The following is a 17,563-nucleotide window of genomic DNA, read 5'->3' on the forward strand; positions in this document are numbered from 1 at the left end:
AGGGCCTCTCCAGTGAAAATCAGTGGATGACTTCAGTGGGGGCATGGRGAGCCACTGATATTGGTCATTTAGGTCCCACACAGCACACTGGCTCTTGCTCACCTTCTGCTGATGATGAAGCCTCACCTCAAACTGTGGCACTGCGTGACCTGGAAGGTCTGGTTCATGTTATCTGTGGCATTTACCTGCTTATCTTATTACCTGCTGCACTTCACAACAGTGTGACTGCCACAGTCCCAGGAACCAAGCAGGCAGGGAACTGCACGGGCAAGAGCCCCACTCTCCCTGTGTTCAGTAAACAGTAGGTTTTCATAGAGCCAGGGAAAAAACAAAATGGTTTGGGCTGAAGAGACCTTAAAGAGCATCTYGTTCCARTACCCCTGCCAYAGGCCTTCCCWAGGACCAGGTTGCTCAAAGCCCCATCCAGCTTGGCCTTGAACASTGCCAGGGATGGGACATCAGAAATTTCTCTGAGAAACCCATTCATGTGCCCCACCACCCTCACAGTAAAGAATTTCTTCCTAATATCTAATCTAAACCTGCCATCATTCAGCTCAGAGCCTTTTCCTCTTGTCCTGTCATTCTCTGCTTGTGTTAAAAGTCTCTCTTCATCTCTCTTGCAGATGTTCACTGGCATCTGACATATGAGAGCAAAGGACAAACTCATTTCTCCTTCCCCACCTAACCCAGAGATCCAGCTTATCAGCACTTCCAGCACGGTCTGGAGGAGGTTTTCCTCTTGCCTTCCCTTCCCTTCAACAAATCAGATAATCCAACTCAGACGAGTACATGGGAGGGCAGCTAAGGCAGCAAGGATAGGGTGAAACCACAAAAGACACCAGTGATCCAGGATGAGTCTGAGAGATTAAAAAATTACCTAATGCTCTCACAAATCTACCACGTGGTCTGAAAACCTCAGCCCAGGCACCCTTGGTCACCATTACACATCCCATAACACATCCAGGAATCTTCAGTGATCACTGGAGCTGAAAACTACATCCTGGGGTCCTGCTCTGAACTCCAGAACCCACATCACTGACCTTCAGACTCCAGAAAGTGGTATTCACACTGGCCTTTGCCTACCTTACCCCAGCAATTGTGACTRTGGGGTGACAACGGATTTGGAGCARAYCTGCAAAGGCGCATGGGAGCCTGAGAAATGTGGGTTAAATGAAGTTAGAACAAGAGYGTAAGCAAAGAGACAGCTACACAGAAACATCAGGAACTTCACTTCTTTCAGCCTCAAGCTGTAAGAATAGCAATTAGAAGATGATAAAAATGATCAAAAGAAGTACTTTCCTCCCACGCACAGCAGTGCTTCTCACAGACACAGAATGATGCTGGCAGGAAATAAAAAGATGGAAACGGAGCTAGTGTTTACAGTAAACAACCAATAATGCAAAAATTAATGCTAACACCMGAGTCAGGGAACAGACAGGCCATCTAGCAGATGTTACCAGAGACTTGAACGGTCAGGATAAACCCTACATGTCTTCTTTGGGGATGTCTCATCCAGGTTTAGGCTCTGAAGAAGAGAGGTCACCCAAACCACCTGGGCCACATCCAACTGGACTATTAACTGTGAGACCCTGAACTCTCGCTCACCTATAGTCTCCCTAAAACCTTTATCAGCCTTTATACACCTTTCACTGACTCCTCTGTCTTAAAGCCTTTGGCTCCTTTCCCACAACTGCTGCCACGGAGGGTGATCTGTACTCAGCCCAGATCCTGGGGGACAGATTTTTTCATCAAGGATTCCTAAGGTCCCACTGCTAAAGAGCCGCTGTRGATAACAGCAGCTCCTAACCCTGAGCCTAGAGCACACATACACATCCACTTGCTGGARTGGTGTTCACACCCCAGTCTGGGCCTTGTGCACCACTGATGGCATAGCAGGAGCTCTGGGTTTACCTGAGTTTATTTCTACTTAACTCAGCAGGGATTCATCCTGTCTTCCCACCCTTACCTCATAGGCATGTTGGGAAAAAAGCTGGTCCCTCAGTGCCTATCCACTCATGTAGCCCACATCACTGCCCTTGTTTCTGCTCTTGCACCTGGCTGTTATCCTCAGATCACACCTCTCCAGCAGGCTTTGCTGTATTTTGTGTGCTGCCACAATGCAACCAGCTGAAAAGCATAATTTTGAGGACACAGACAATGATGGCAGCACACCTCACTGCTGAAGCACCAGGTCTCTGCTGCCTTTGGGAAATGGCTGCTTGGAGCAGGCTCCCAGCACCAGCACCCATCTGCTGACAATCCCCGCTGAGCAGCACACAATTCACGTCAGCGCGGGAGCTGCTGTGGGAGGACAAGGCTTGCACAGACACACTTTGACATTTGACGGCAAAATGTCAGAGCTGACACGCAGCCATTTCCCATCTGTCTCTCTGCTGCTCTGGCTGCAGCAGGCGGCTCTGCCCAGCTCTCTGGCTCTGGTGGCAGCGCAGGATCCCCGGCTGGGCTSTGATTCACCGTGGCAGTGAATTCACGGGTGCCCATCCTGCCTGCACCCGCAGCCTGCTCCCAGCRCCAGGATCTGGGGTGCGGGATCACAGCTGACATGCAAGACAGCTCCTGCTGGGAGACATTCCGATGGCTTCTCTAGGGATGGGCATGGCATTCTGTGCTGTCCTTTTCYCTCCCTTGCAACACCTCTCCTGCCTTCCTCCAGATTTCGGGGTGCAGGGAGATTGGCAGAACAAGGATTATTCAGCTCCCAACCCCACAGCACCCACCCTGGCCACACCCATCAGCTGATCCTTATTCTGGAAGACTGTAGAAGGATCCTCCCTCTTCCTGCTTGGCGTCTGCTGGGATTGACACTGGGGAATAAAATTCAGCAAGCAGATAGTTTCAGATATTGCTGCGTTTGATCAGCTCTTTGTAAAGCCTGCATGCTCGTTTTGCAGCAGAAAATCTGCACATCTGGATAGGCAGTTCTCATCTGAACATATTTTGCCAAATCAGTTCATTCATATCCGTTCATTGTGGTGAATCCTGCTCAGTGCTATACACACAATAGCAAACACAGGACTCAGCTAGATCCCCAYCTAGAAGAGCATGTCATGGCAGTGCAAGGCAGGAATGCACACAGCAAGCACCACACTCTGAACACGTCTGTACATCAGCCATTTTATTTTCAAATATCAGAATTCTTGCCTTCTCCACACTGACACCGTCTGCTGCAACATGGCAGATTTCGGCTGATTATTCAGGGAGCTCTTTCTCGAGGTGCTAAGGGTTACCTAGAGAAGGTGAGGGCCACACTGTGGGTGCTTCATTTCAATCAGGATAATACAGAGCAGAAAGAATGGCTTTTTGTGAGATGCCTATGTTTGGTATGAAATGGCTCATGAATGATTGTACCTCCATGGAAATAAATATGTGCAACAAAAACTCCTTAACTGCAGTAAAGCTCGAGGTAAAAAGCAGGTGAGTACTGAGCAACAAAGGAGGTTCAGCACTGATCTGCGAGACGCTTACGGGGTCTTGTCTGTGCTTTAGAGAGGAGGCAGCACGCTGCAGTTAACAGGAGCACTCAGAATCCTTTGTGTTCAGCACTTCATGCTGTTTAAGTCCTTGCTGATTATTAAACAGAGGCTCTCAAATCCTTCTCCTGTCCTAACCCTAACACTAGCGCGAGGATATCGCACTAATTTACAGGTGGACAGTGCAGCTTTATGGCTCCTTGGTACAAACTCCTGCCTTTGCAGCAGTGCTGAGAAGATGCAGAAGCTGTCAGACCTGGCTGCAATTGCCTCCCAGGGCCAGGTGATGAGCTGYGTGTGGTGGTCACACAATTTCAGGCACACTCTTCTACCTGTTAGGGCTCCAGTCACGATTTTGGAGTTCTAGAGCTGAACTCTTAATACCCAACTCTACTCAGCGCTGTCCCCTGCACGCACATGGGGCAACACAGCTCAGCTCACAATAACCCAGGCTTTCTCATAAAATGCAATGCATTGAAGGAGGCACGCAGAGATGTAAAAGATAAATGTGATTTAAATGTAAAAAGACTGCGCATAGAGCGCAGAGGATGAAGAAGCAGGAGCAACATCATCAGAATTGTCAGCTGGAGGCAATGCTGGCTTTTTAGAGCATGGCTTTTCTGAACAGATTAATGTTCCTACAAACCTCAGTCACTTCATCTATGAAAYTGAGTGTCCAAAGGAAACCTTTAACTGTGAGGGCTGTTGCTGACTCTTTCTGTATGGCTATAGTTTCATTGTCATCATCACCTTCCTCGGATGGACCAAGACCTATCATGTCATTCGGGGGTGAAAGACAGAAAAACAGGGTAAAAACCTGGGCATTCCGTTTCATAGAAGAAAAAGTAATTTTGTGTTAGAGCTGCTTGTTCTTTGAGGGTTTTTCCATGTGAAACCCTGACTCCTACAGTGCATTTGCATTAACATGCCTGAAGAAATCACACAGCCCTACAAAACAAGCACCAGTAGAAATTCTGCAAAAGGCAGATCTGCATGTGTGATCTTGCAGACATAGGCACAATACAGACATCTCCTCCTCCCTCCATATCTCCCCTGAGAGATTTATTCAGTTTACTCCCTGTATGTCTACCTCCAAGCAAAATGGCTGGGAGATTATCCAAACTGAAAGCCACCCTTCAGACAATGTAGGGGATCTCAGGGCTTGCTATATCCAGAAGTTTGTCCCTGCCCCAGCTCTGCCACTCCACAAGCTGCCAGAAAGCACTGGATGTCTTCAAATAAAAACTTATCAGGAAAATTCCAGGAAACTGGAGAGCATTCTAGGAGCAACATCAGAGAAGAGGATGGGGTGAGTGGCCTGGGGATGGGTCTGAACCATGGGGCTGAGGAAGCAGAGGGTAGAGATGAGGAAGCCTGTAAGTTGTTGCAGAATGGGACTATTTAGTAGTATCTTTCTGGCACCTGTTTACTTCTTGCCAGCTAATACATCTCTGTCAAATTCACACCTTCATTAAACGCTTTATTAAATCACCCAGTGTTCAATGAAAGAAAAGGTATAAAAGGAAATGCTAGTTCTTTGACTCATCCTAAACCTCCAGCTCTCCTTCCCTACCTTAGGGGACAGGGAGTATAGTCAGGGTAGTCTGCATGCTCCCATGGTGACTATTCCAGGACTTTATATTTAAAGGGAGCAGCAGAATAGAAAGACTAAATACTTCCTAAATTTCTGCCTCAGCTCAGGCTGGTTCCTCATGTACTGCTGTGCAGCGATTCCCAAAAAGACCACTTCCCTTTCCTCTCCACAAAGCCCTGTCCTGGCTGAGGTTTTTTCCAGTGGTTTCCAGGACACCCTGACTAAGCCCATGATTAATGTATCATTACATCCTAGAACTATATAGGATTATGATGTATTCCAAATGGAAACCGCAGCATGTGACGGTCAGTCACAGCCCTTGTGCTCCTGGCAGAAAGGAGCTGCATGGGTCAGGGATCACCAGCACACACAAGAATAAGCAATAGGTGTAGTGTGTGTATTCCTGCCGATGACATAACCAGCATGACAGAGGTACTGCCTCCCAGTCAGAGGACAAGGAGCCCCAGCTGCTCTGGGCATTTGGAGTTACACAAGACATCAGAAATAGCTCAAGCAGCAGATCTGTACCAGCTAACACCGGAGCCAGGACAGTGACCCAACCAGTTTCTCCCATTTCTGTGCTCCCTTGCTCTGTGACTCATCATCTGGCATGTGGCACTCGGCAAGAGCCATTTACAGGCCATGACTCAGAGCATCCACTGAGGTGCTCTGGGATGGAGCCTGCTCCTACTCCTCCTCTCTGCCCCAGCCCCCACTACATATGCTCCTAATTACTTTATGCAAATCCGCAGAGAAGAAAAAGACTGATGTTTCTAGCTGTTCATATCACACAGAAACTGCTGCTGAATTAAACTGCAGATACAGTAAATCCTTTCTTATCACAGACGCTCTAGTAGCAGCAGCAGCAGGAGGAGGGACTATGCTTGTATAGCATCTTCCTTCCTGAGCACCCTGAAAGCTTATCAAACATCTTACAACAGCAGAAATCACACAATTCCCTTTTGAAATATGGATCTGCCTGGGTGCTGGAGCCTGGGTGTTGCAAGGTCACCAGAGCACTCAAGAACACATGTAGAAAGAAAGAAAAACGTTTAAGCATATGAAACTTCTGTGCATACTGAGGATCCAAAGATACCAAGATTAACACCTCCCTAACTGCACAGCTTTGGTAAGGGCTTAGTGATGCTGTCCATGGCAGAGGGGGTTGGAAGTAGATGGATGACCTCCAAGGTCCTTTCCAACCCAAGCCACTGTATGCCTCCAAGATTTGTGCAAAGCAGGACTATCAGTTGGCTACCTCATCAGTGTGCTTCTTCTATAAACTGGCCCAGCTGAGGACCTTGCTTACTGGTGACAAAACCACAGCCAGCATCTGTGGGTGAACTTGAGTCAAAGCCAGAAAAAGTCTGGACTGAAGGTTTTCCTAGCAACACCCATGCCTGGGAGTTGTGAGCTCTTCACCACAACAGCCACAGGGAGCAGGGAATGGAGTGTTCGGCTGAGGGATCAAACTCAGCACAACTTCAGGAGTCAAGGCTCTCACAGCTCTCTGACCTGTGCCTGCACAGGGTGGCAAAACTGCTCCCCAAGTCTGTCATATCTCTACGTGCAATGGTGAATGAGCAGTTCTTCTTGCTCAGGTGTGCACTGCAGGGGTGAAGGCTCCTAGCATGACACCAAGAAGTGGAGAGAGCACAGATGTTTCCTATGGACAGAATTAGTCTCAGCAGTACTGGAGACTTCAGGGCTTGCTGGGAATCTGCAGCATCCCTGTAATTAGAATCGCAGAATCCCAGAATATGCTGAGCTGGAAAAGACCCAACTAGATCATAAAGTCCAATTCCTGGCCCTGCACAGGGCACCCCAACAATCACAGCATTGCAGGGAGGGAAGGGTTGAAAGTGGAAGATTTGTTTTCACTCAAGATGACCTGGCAGCTGGGGGATGCTAAGAATATGCAGTGTGAAAAAATTCACATATTGTGTTTGCTTTGTGTTGTTTTCTGTCTGTCTTTAGAGATGGAATTTCTGTGGAAAATAAAAGAATGCTGTCCACGACTTAAACCTCTTTCTTCACAGGTTTGGGCCTTCRCTCTGGGAAAAAGAAAGGTAAGAAACTTGGAGGTTATAGAAAGCACAGAACTGTGAAGCACTGGGCCAGGGCCAGGCTCTTGAGATACTGAGGCTGGGAAATCAGCCCGCGTTTTTTGCCTCTGCTAAGACAGAAAAAGCTTAGCAGGGTATGTGTCCCTCTCTGTTTTTGAAATCTTTTCAAAGAGGTGATGGGATAAATCTACTCTTCCCACTTCAGCTGTGGGTCGTGGTTGCCTTGCTTACTTGCATCTCAGTTCTCACAACCATGCACCACCCTCAGAAAGTCCTCTCAAAGTGAGGTTACAAATCACTTGCATTGGACTTTTTTCCACTTACTGGAATCTGGCTTCAGGCAACGTAGTGCTGGCCAGACCATGGCAAAGGAGATGACCTACTTATCCAAAGCTTACAGGAGGATAATTTCAGGAAAAAGCTTCATCTACACAGAAAAAAGCACATGAGGCCAGCTCTACCTTAACTAGCCCTGTATCCTGTACCACCTTCATGACTTGGAGAAAAAAAGATGAGCTAAGTCCTAAAATGGACGAAGAAGGTCTGTCTTCACTGTGAAAAAGATCTTTCTGCAGTACAGCTCAGATCAGCACATCCACACAGASTCCTGTCACTCCACAGCTGCCTATCTTCCCCACTGCTTCCTTTCTGTGCAGATTAAAGCTGGCATTGCACTTCTGTCCATGCAGACCATGCACTGCAGGAATCACAGCTGCAAAACAATCCCTGCAAGAACAAAAACCCTCCCTGCAAGACAAAAGTGACCACTTGAGAAAGCCTGACAAGTAAGGAACTCAGTCTTAAGATAACTCAGTTAAAGAGGCTATAAAATGGTATTTACTGTCTCTCCAGCCAAGAGTGCCACATATGTAGTAACCACTCACTATCAAGTGAAAAACAAACATTTCTGGGATGGTGGATTACAGATGTACAACTTCATGCAGCACAACAGCTGAAACAGAACAGGCAGCAGAGGCAGCTGCAGGAGAGTGAAATAAAACCACAGCCAGGCCCAGTTCTTGAAATAAAAAAAATATTACCACACAAGCCACTGTAAATAAAGCAGCTAGCGATGTCAAAAAGCTCCAGCAGGATTATTTTCAGACTGGAACCCAGCAGTGCTGCAGTGGCATGCCACCACATCCCAGTGAACAGGAGAAGCAGGGCAGGTATGGCATTACCCCGGAGTGATGGACATCAGATCTGCCAGGCTGCCTGAACCTCTGCAGAGTTGTATTAAATGATGCAATCCTACACGGAATTTAATGCACACTGCGTGCAAACAAACCAGGAGAGCCCAAACCAGGCACAAACAGAACACATCCCAGCAGCAGCCTGCTTTTACTAGATGTTCCTCTTCCACACTGCACATCTGAATGGTTTTTCAATCAGCAGCTGTGACAAACAGCTGACTCTTGCTAAGGCTGCAGGAGATTTTAACCCTTCCCAGCCCTAGGCTGTTCTATCAAGACCAGAAGAAATGCCTGAATACACTGGAAGACATTTTCTGTGTCTCCAAGGCAGGAGTACACCTTGGCTGGCAGCTCCCTGATTTGGGGATGATAGCRCTGTAAAAAGCAAAAAGGCTGAGTAGCCCAATAAAGGCAACATCTGATGAGACTAATATATTAAATTTATCCTGCCTTCTGAACATCAAGCACACCTATAATCTACCTGTTAACTATTATATTAATATATTAATATATTATTATATGACTATATTGTTGTATTATAATTATAATACATTAATATATCATAATAATGTCTAATAACACATTATTTATAAAATAYATTAATACATGAATATTTAAAATAATAACACTGATACCCAAATGGTTTCAGACTACAGGCTGGATTTTGCAATCCTTTGAAGGAAGCTGGAGGAAAAGATCTTGTAGCACTCCAATTTGAAAATGGAAATTGCATGATTACTGTTAAGACTTCACATTTCTTGACCTTTTTTTTGACCAGGTACCTGAACAAACAGGTTCTCTGCAATCATGTCTGAATCTCATTTCAGCAGAATTGAGTGTGGATAGACACAAAAGATGCATAATGACTCCTGGGACGATGAGACAAGAAGTGTCTGATGTAGGAACAAATCCTTGGGCCATTGTGAGACTCCCYAGCCACAAGCAGCCTCCTCCATTTGGGAACAGTTTCCATTGCAGAGCAGGTTTCATAACCTGCCCGTAGAAATTTAGGAGACCATACAATCATCCCTCAGTAYCCCTGTTGTTTTCTGGAATTCTTGCAAATTTTCAGAGCTTGTAACTTCCTAAACCAGTGCCTTCCACACCAAATTACACACAAACCAGTAGTTATCTGTCAGTACTTTTGAACACARGGATATTTAACTTCATTGCTTGTCCTTGGGCTAGGGCATGGAGATCTTATTTTCTACTCCATTTGCCAACCTCCAGAATATTTTTGTTCTGCTCAAGTAGAGTATTCCCAGATCCTTGGTCCGATTACCAACCTCTCTCCAAGTGTCCTCCCGATGTGTGGGTGTATTTGTATGTTCACATGGCTGGCAGCAACACAGAGCTCAAGAGGATCTGGATGAAACCACGGCATCAGTTTATATAACAGAATATTTTCCATGCAGCAGAACTAATACAAGGCAAGCCAGAACCTTAATAAAATACTTATGAAGCAGACCAGGCACTTCTAATGATTACACATACTTTTCTTCTGAGAGGGAAACATATCCCTTGTAGGGGCTGGCAACCCAAACCAAGCTCAGTTTGTAAAGCTCTATTCAGGACAGTTTATTTTAGGATATCACTCCACAAGACAGCTCATGTGCTAATTAGGCTTGGAATGACTGGGCTCAACAGAGCATTAAGGGTAAACTAAATCTGATCACTCTGGATTAACCAAGGTCTTCTGCTGAGGATATTGGCCTACACAGACCTATTGACTGCAGAAAAAAAGGAGGGCAAACAGGGATGATCCTTGACTCTGTACTGGAAGAGCAGTCAGAGTTCCAGGACCCACCAGGTCTATTGGAGAGATGACCAGGTTGGATAAGGCTTTGAGCARCCTGGTCTACTGGAAGGTGTCCCTGCCCATGCAGGGGGATAGAATGAGATGGGAACTTAAGGGTCCTTTCCAACCAAACCATCCTATCATTCTGTGAGCAGWCTGCTTTTAATCACTTCAAGGATTTTTTGAGAGAACTGAGGAGACACACTAAGGCTGCAGACTCCCAGATCTTCAGAGCTAGGACACACTCATATTTGAACACCTTCTTTCTTGAAGCTGTTGCATCCTTTCTGGACCAGAAGTCTCTGAAAAGACCATCAGCTGAGACAATTTTCACCTGTTTTAAGCCCTTGCTCTGAGATGGGCCTTAACAAAACCACAACATTTCAAAACTGCAACTTCTGAACACATACTATAAATACACTGTGTAGTCTTATTCACAAGAATGCCGAGCCATTTGGGAATACTGCTGGGCTTTGAAGTTTGAAAGCAAGATTCATGGACTAATTAATCACAGTATGTGAAAAGTATTCATATTATCAGTTTCAAATAATCCTCTTTAATTTCCTGGAGTGGTTTCACATTACAGTCARTGTACCTCATAAATCATTATTTTCTTTTTTCTAGATAATCATTTCATATCACAAACCCTGCAGTTTCTTATTTAGCACAAGCAACTTCCAYTTCTTCAATCTCTCCTCTTAGACACATTTTCCAGGGGCTTTTTCAGTTTCCTAGGCAGTTTCTCAAGTCCCTCCAGCTATGCATTCATGCTTCTGAGCTGGGGTGACTAATTTCACACAGTTTTTCAATTGGCAGTGGGATTAGAAGCTGTAAAATAGTTTTCCATTCCGTTTCTTAGGTACCTTAACACCCATATGTACATTCCCACCAGGTAATGTCCYTTATGACCAGGGTGACAACCAATTACTTTTTGTAGTTTAATKATATCAGTTTAATGAGGTGGAATGCATTTAATCATTTGGAATCTGACAAAGCGTACTTTTGTGACTATCTTCTCTTACACACACTTATGCAACTTAGCATCAAGCTAAAAAATTTCAATATTTACAATGAGACTAGGCTAGAAGAAAACAAGGGATTTTTTTTTCTGTATATCTGTTCTCTGAGGAAAGGAGATTCTTTTTCCTTGTCTCTGGAGTGTGGGTTTTGGGGGTTTGGTCTCTCAGGCTGCACAAATTCTTGGCATGCTCACATGCAATTCCTCTTTGATAAAAGGGTCTGCCAAGCCTTACTAGGGTCTGGGCTGAAGGATGTTTCTCCACAGTGAATTTGCCTCAATAAAGCTGTGAGGTCTAGTGGCTTGCACCCTTGAAAGGAGATTCTCTTTACATTTTGATGGGCACGCTGAGAGGTTGCTGTGGTTTTTCTTTTCAACCTCAGCTCATGCCGAGGGGAAAGCAGAAACAAGGCACTGAACCAAAATCCTGGCTGTTGAACGTGCTCTGGTACAGAGGGGAATCACTCCTCAGTGCCTCTGGGACAAACACAATTGCATCATTTCAGTTTGGGGTGTTTCTCTACCCTAGGGTACCAAATCACATCATCAGCACAAAGCCTCGGAGAGGTCAGGGTTATGGAGATGGAAATTTTCCATGGGGTCTCTGAAGCTTGTGTGAAGTCACCAAGAAAGCCAGAGATTACAGAAACCAAGAAAGCCAGAGATTRCAGAAACCCCAGTGAGTCAAAACCAGCTCTTAGTGTCTCACCCAGATACAGCCAAGCATAAACTGAATGGCTGTGGCTGAAGCACTGCCACCTTTGTGCATTAGCCACCCTCATGCCATTGTTTGTCAGAGCCAGGACACACCTGTTTTCTCACAGTTTCCCTGCTCCTCCTCTCCTGTTGTGCTCTGAACTGGCCAGTCCCCCCAACAAGGGTCAGGGATGCCTGAGGTCACCCTGTGCTCCATGCTGCCTCACCTCTCCTCTGACCCAGTTCTCCCCCAAAAACAGCCCCTCTGAGCAGCACACAGCAACAAACAGGCTGTCAGGCTTTCTGTAATAAGCAGTCACCACCTTCAGAGTGCTTTATAAAGATGATAATTATAAATAGCAAGCGCCTATGGAAATGAAAATGAGGCACATGACAAGGAGCTGAAGGCAGGGGGAGACATCCYGGTAAGGACAATGCTCTCCTCAGCACCACTTGAAGCACCATGACCTGCAGCTGGAGGACAAACCTCAGCAGGAGGGTAAGTCAGATGCCACTGGACGACTGAGGACAGCCTGTCACCAGCAGAAATGGCTAAGTGCAGAAGCCTGCTGAAATCCTCTCGCTGGTTTTCTGAAGGGAGCTACGATCACTGCTCACAGTAAGGCACACTTGGGCAAGAACCCCCTCAGAAGCCACTGCAACCACTCACACAAAAGCAAATGGTGAAGGAGAGTTCGACCAGGGTAAGTTAAACCCCAGGGCAGATGTGTCACACCAGGTAACCATCATCAGAACGAATCAGGCAAAGCCAAGGAAGATACAGCGTGTGGGACAACATCTCAGTATCCTGAGACCAGAGATGCAAAATATTTACTCCTCCCACTGGATCTTCTCCTTGTGTGGCCTTGCCATTCTGCCACCTGAGTTACTGGAAAASATTTGAGGGTGGAACCACAGGGAAAAATGCCGTGTAAGCAAACACTGCAATGACTGTGCCTGCTAAGAGCAGAAAATTGCACTAGCACAATAATCAAGACAGGTCATTCCCCCTGCCAAGAAGGGCATCTGAGAGTACAGCTATGCTATCTGAGCTCACACAGGAGACACATGACCAGGAAGCCTGAGGCACACATCCCTGCTCTTTGCCATGGGAATCACAGAGAGGGACAAGAAGAAGGTATCCTGCTGAACAATCCAGGCAAATTACACCCACAGGCAAAAGGAGACAAAGYAAACATGTGGCTGGTCCTCCAGCAGTGGAGACAGAGCATAACAGAAAAAAAAATAGCCCAGAGAAACCATTTAGGGTATGTTCTTCCAGAAGCAATGACAGCTGCTGCAGATTTATAAAGAATAAGGTACAGTTTTGGAGGCAAATGCATGAGATTAATATAAATGTGTAGGGAGCACGGACTGTAGTTTGAGGTACCAATGGATCTGAAGCAAGTATCAGGTGAAAACCTGCTGTCTATTTGCCAAGGTTTTACATACAGGCTCTAATTCAGTATTTTTTCCCTGTTACTCCCAAAGCAGAAACTGCCCTCTTGCCAGAAGGAATTTCAAGCACTCATGCACTCTGAGACATCTCTGACACTGTCCCCAAAAACACAACAATAGGGCAATGACTCTTTTTCTCTGCTTCCAGAGAACGTTTAGTGTGGGAGCAGAGAGTGGCAGTTTGGTGGTAAGGCCAATTTCCTATCASTTGCCAAGGGTCAGTAAAGCATTGCTGCCATCACTCAAATATCAATTATTTATCACTCAGAGGCACTGCCAGCCCCACACCCTCAGACACTGCAAAAAGACCATCACATGGTCTGTCTTCCAAGAGTCCAAACTCAGAGGTTGAGCCTGAGACAGAAGTTGCCATCAGCCACATTTTGGCCACTCACCTACATCACAGCTCTGTCTTTCCCCTCCATCCCATTTACAGCAGTTAACAAACACAGTGGGTTTTTTTTTTAGTCTTTTTTTTTTTTTTTTTTATCCCCCTATCTGTTGATACAGCCACCACCAGCCTTGCCAATAAAAAGTATTTGCGTGTGTGTGAGGGAGAGTAAAAAACATTGTCTACATGATCCTGAAGCTGCAACAAAGATGTCGTGGGGAGAGGAAGAGCTGGTGGACCAGCCTGCTTTTGTGCTCAGTTTAACAGGTATGTCCCTGCTTTGACCCACTTCTGTCAGAAAATGAACATTAAAATAATTTTCATCAAGAGAGAAAACTGGAGCAGGATCAGGGACCAGAGGTATTTTGACAGCCCATTTCTTTCTTACTGGAGAGGAACCAACTTYGAGATGAGTGTGAGGGCACACAGGGAACCTGCCTGGGTGGTAACACAGCAAACCCCTGCTAAGGCTCATTACCAATACACTGTCATTGATCACTGCTATGGATTTCACCCCCCAACAGTCAAGCTCCCTTGGCTTCTTCAAGCCTTATCCTGCAGCTTTGCATAGCTCTGGAATAAAGTGGGCTTCTGGCTCTTCTGGGGTTATTTACTGGACAGCCAGAAGCACTTCATCCACATAAGAACGCGTCCCACTGAGCAGCACAGGCAGAAGACAAGTGAGGTTTTCTGCTACCACYCATATTTCAACGGTTTCCACAAGCATGAGGACAAAATCCTGCTGTCCAGTACTGTCCTTGATTCCAYAGCTGACAGGGAGGTACCTCCAACCTCTAATCCTCCCCCTCTCAACCAGCTACACAGATCTCCCCATCTCTTACTTTGGATTTACTTTATTTTTTGTTCAATATCAGAACTGTGCCTTTCATCCAGCACCCATGATACGGAAGTGGCTTTGGATTGAATATCTCAAGCTGACCCAGTTTATATTAAACAGAATGGTAAAAAGCAAACAGAGCTGTAATGAAACCTTTTTAATTTTTAAAGAGCAGATCTCTGGCGTGTCAGGGTAAACAGTTACAAAGCCAACAAGAACAAAGAGCTTGGAGAAGTACTGCAGAAAATACTCTGATTGTAAGAAAAAAAAATCTGGATTTGCCAAGAAAGATGAGATTAGAGAAGAAAGGCTCAGAGAAAGGCTCCTCACCAACCCGAATGAGTAACCACACCAAGAAGGATATTAGAGGTAAGAAAAAACAGCATCTTCTGTGCTATTTTGGCAAAACAAATAYTGAAGCTGCAGCAATGACAGGCTAGACAATACAGGGGGGAAAAGGTGCTGAAATGGAAATGAGCTTTTGAATGGAAACAAATTCAAGAAGATGAAAGCACTCAAGTCAAAAGGACAAGATATTCTTGATCCCAGAACAATGAAAGAATAGCTGGTTGATCGCAGCTGGCCACTGCACTTTTGATAAAAATACCCATTAGAAAAAAGAGCAAGAAGGTGAAACCATGTGGCTAACAAATATTAAAGGTCTGTAGYTGTTCTGCAAGGGCAGGGAAAATGACCCATGTTAGATTTATCAACCTGCCCTTACTATTACGTAAGTCTTTCAGAAGACGCTGGAAAGGAAAAACAAGACTGGGAAATAAATTAAAAACAGGGTAAAGCACAACAGGGGGTTGCAAAAAGCAATTGTCTGGGTATCAGGAATCACACCAGAGTGAGATCTTGACTCACCAGGAACATCAGACTGGAAGAAAATAAGGATGTCTGGGACTGAGAATTTTTTCTTTGTTTGCTCTYCCAGCCTCAGACACCTGAGAGGCCGTAATGGAGCTGCGGGCAGGCCATTCCTGAGCTCACAGCACATTCTCCTGGGCCACCTGCACTTCCTGCAATGCAGGTACCTTGTACCTAGAGATCCACTTTATCTCCATCATCTGCATCGATGCAGCGAGGAAGACACACTCCTGTGAATCATTTCGGTCAGCTCCAGTCACCAGAACCTCTTGCCCATCTTTTAAGCCTCTCAAGGCAGAGATTATCTGCACACTCTCACTGCTTAACAGATGTTCTTGTAAGAGTGGTACCTACCAGCCAGGCACAGGCTGTATACCYTGGGGACATTCCCACCCCACACAGAGAAGAAGGCTGCATCACCTTCTCTTTACTCCTTTAGGTGAGCATTGTCCACACAAACCACATTTACAGGAATTTTCTCCCACATGCTGATACAGGTGTGTCCTGTACATTCYATTGCACATCCCATCCTGCAGCCCAAGATGTGCTGCACACAGCCATCAATCTCCCACAGGAACCTGCTCTGCAGCAGCACCACAAACCCAGTCTGGTGCACACCTGCAGGAGGCATCTGGCTCCTTGCTCCCATCAGCCTGAAAGGGACAGATTCTGGGACACACTGAGGGGTTTTCCCCGGTCCAAGAGCAAGACTGGGGTGAGAAGGAGCTGCAGTTCAGGAAGTCTTGTGGTGCTTCCAGGATATTGTCACCAGTCTGCATGAACATGCTGCTCTGAGATTTTGCTGGAAGCCCTCTCCTCCTCACCTGGCACCCTGCACTGAAATCCCAGAATTACTTTCATCACCAGGTGTAAAGGCTGTGGAGCCTTGCCACTCCACAGGGATGGAGAGGGAGCAACCAAATCAAAACCTGCAGCAGCAAAATGGTTCCTCCAGAGAGCTACTGCAGGAAAGGCTGTGCTGAGGATCACCCCCACCCCCACAAACCCTGCAGGGCTGCACATAGCACTGAACGTCTCRGGGAGCACAGTGAGAGCCTGGAGAATGACAACAGCAACAACACATTTGCATTTCCTGACAATGACAGCCCTGAATTTCTCCTCTGTGCGCTCTCCCACTGGTCTCTGACCCAAACCTTCTCCCCCAGTGCTGCAAAGCTTCTCATCTGCCTCTTCTTTCCATGGTTCCTCCACAGGTCTGCCTAACATTTACCATTTGATCTACATTTTTTCTATCACTCTGCTGCTCTTTATAGGCCTAAAAAAGCTTGGGTCACTGGCAAATAGGAAAAAAACTTTGTGAATACGTTAAGACCTGCCAAGCTCACTCTTTAGCAACACTGGTACAAAGCAGGTACAGAAGGCTGCAGGTGTGTGGAGATAAAATGCAGATCTCTATTTCCCTTGTACTCCAGTACACCTTTATGACACCCATCAATCCACACCTTGTATGATACATTCCTCTGTGATTCCCATTTACTCCACATCCGCCCAAAATCTTGCAATTGCAACCCCACACGCTCAGCATTTTCCATAACTCCAAAAGACTGAATCTGCTATTCTATTATCTCCTTTTGTTATGACATTCCCATTTGCACATTCCCCTGCAGCCACGTCACTTTAACACACATACACCAAAATCTCATCCCTTTATACCTTTGCTTTATTGTTCTCACTGTCACGCTGAACATCGCCCCTTCAGCATCCCTATCCCTATCCCACATACATCCTTCTCTTTGTTCCAGCCCTTCTCCCGTTTGCAGAGGCAATTTAATGGAAGGATTTGTGCAGAGGGTGGGGGAGGGAGGAAGAAGAAGGAAGGCGGGGAGGGAAAAGAGGGATTTGGCTATAACAAGACCGTGTAATTAAGCTCCAGTAACCGGTACCSAGCCTGGACCCCTCATTTCAGTAATTAAAAGCAGTAATTCCTCCATTCCTAGATAACCTCTCTCATCTGATCTGTGAAAAGAGGCAGGGAGAAAGCATCCATTTACACAGACACAGGCACAGACACACCCTGGCAACAAAGGAYTCCAGCCCCCACAGAGACCATGTATCTCAGCGTAACAACAGGGTTTTACATGCCATGATATTTTACCCCAGTGCCTTTTGAACAAATTATTTACCAGTAT

At 46.0% G+C, this 17,563-nt stretch overlaps 1 protein-coding gene across 8 annotated transcripts in view; it reads right to left on the minus strand.

The window, feature by feature from the left end:
* The window catches only part of RUSC2 (RUN and SH3 domain containing 2), a 57,475-nt gene that overhangs the window by 17,576 nt on the left and 22,336 nt on the right, over positions 1-17,563 (minus strand). The gene's annotated exons all lie outside the window — the stretch shown is intronic.

This window comes from Malurus melanocephalus, unplaced genomic scaffold (genome assembly GCF_030028575.1).
Source record: "Malurus melanocephalus ecotype Western Australia unplaced genomic scaffold, MMel_1.1 scaffold_113, whole genome shotgun sequence".
Taxonomy (NCBI): Eukaryota; Metazoa; Chordata; class Aves; order Passeriformes; family Maluridae; genus Malurus; species Malurus melanocephalus.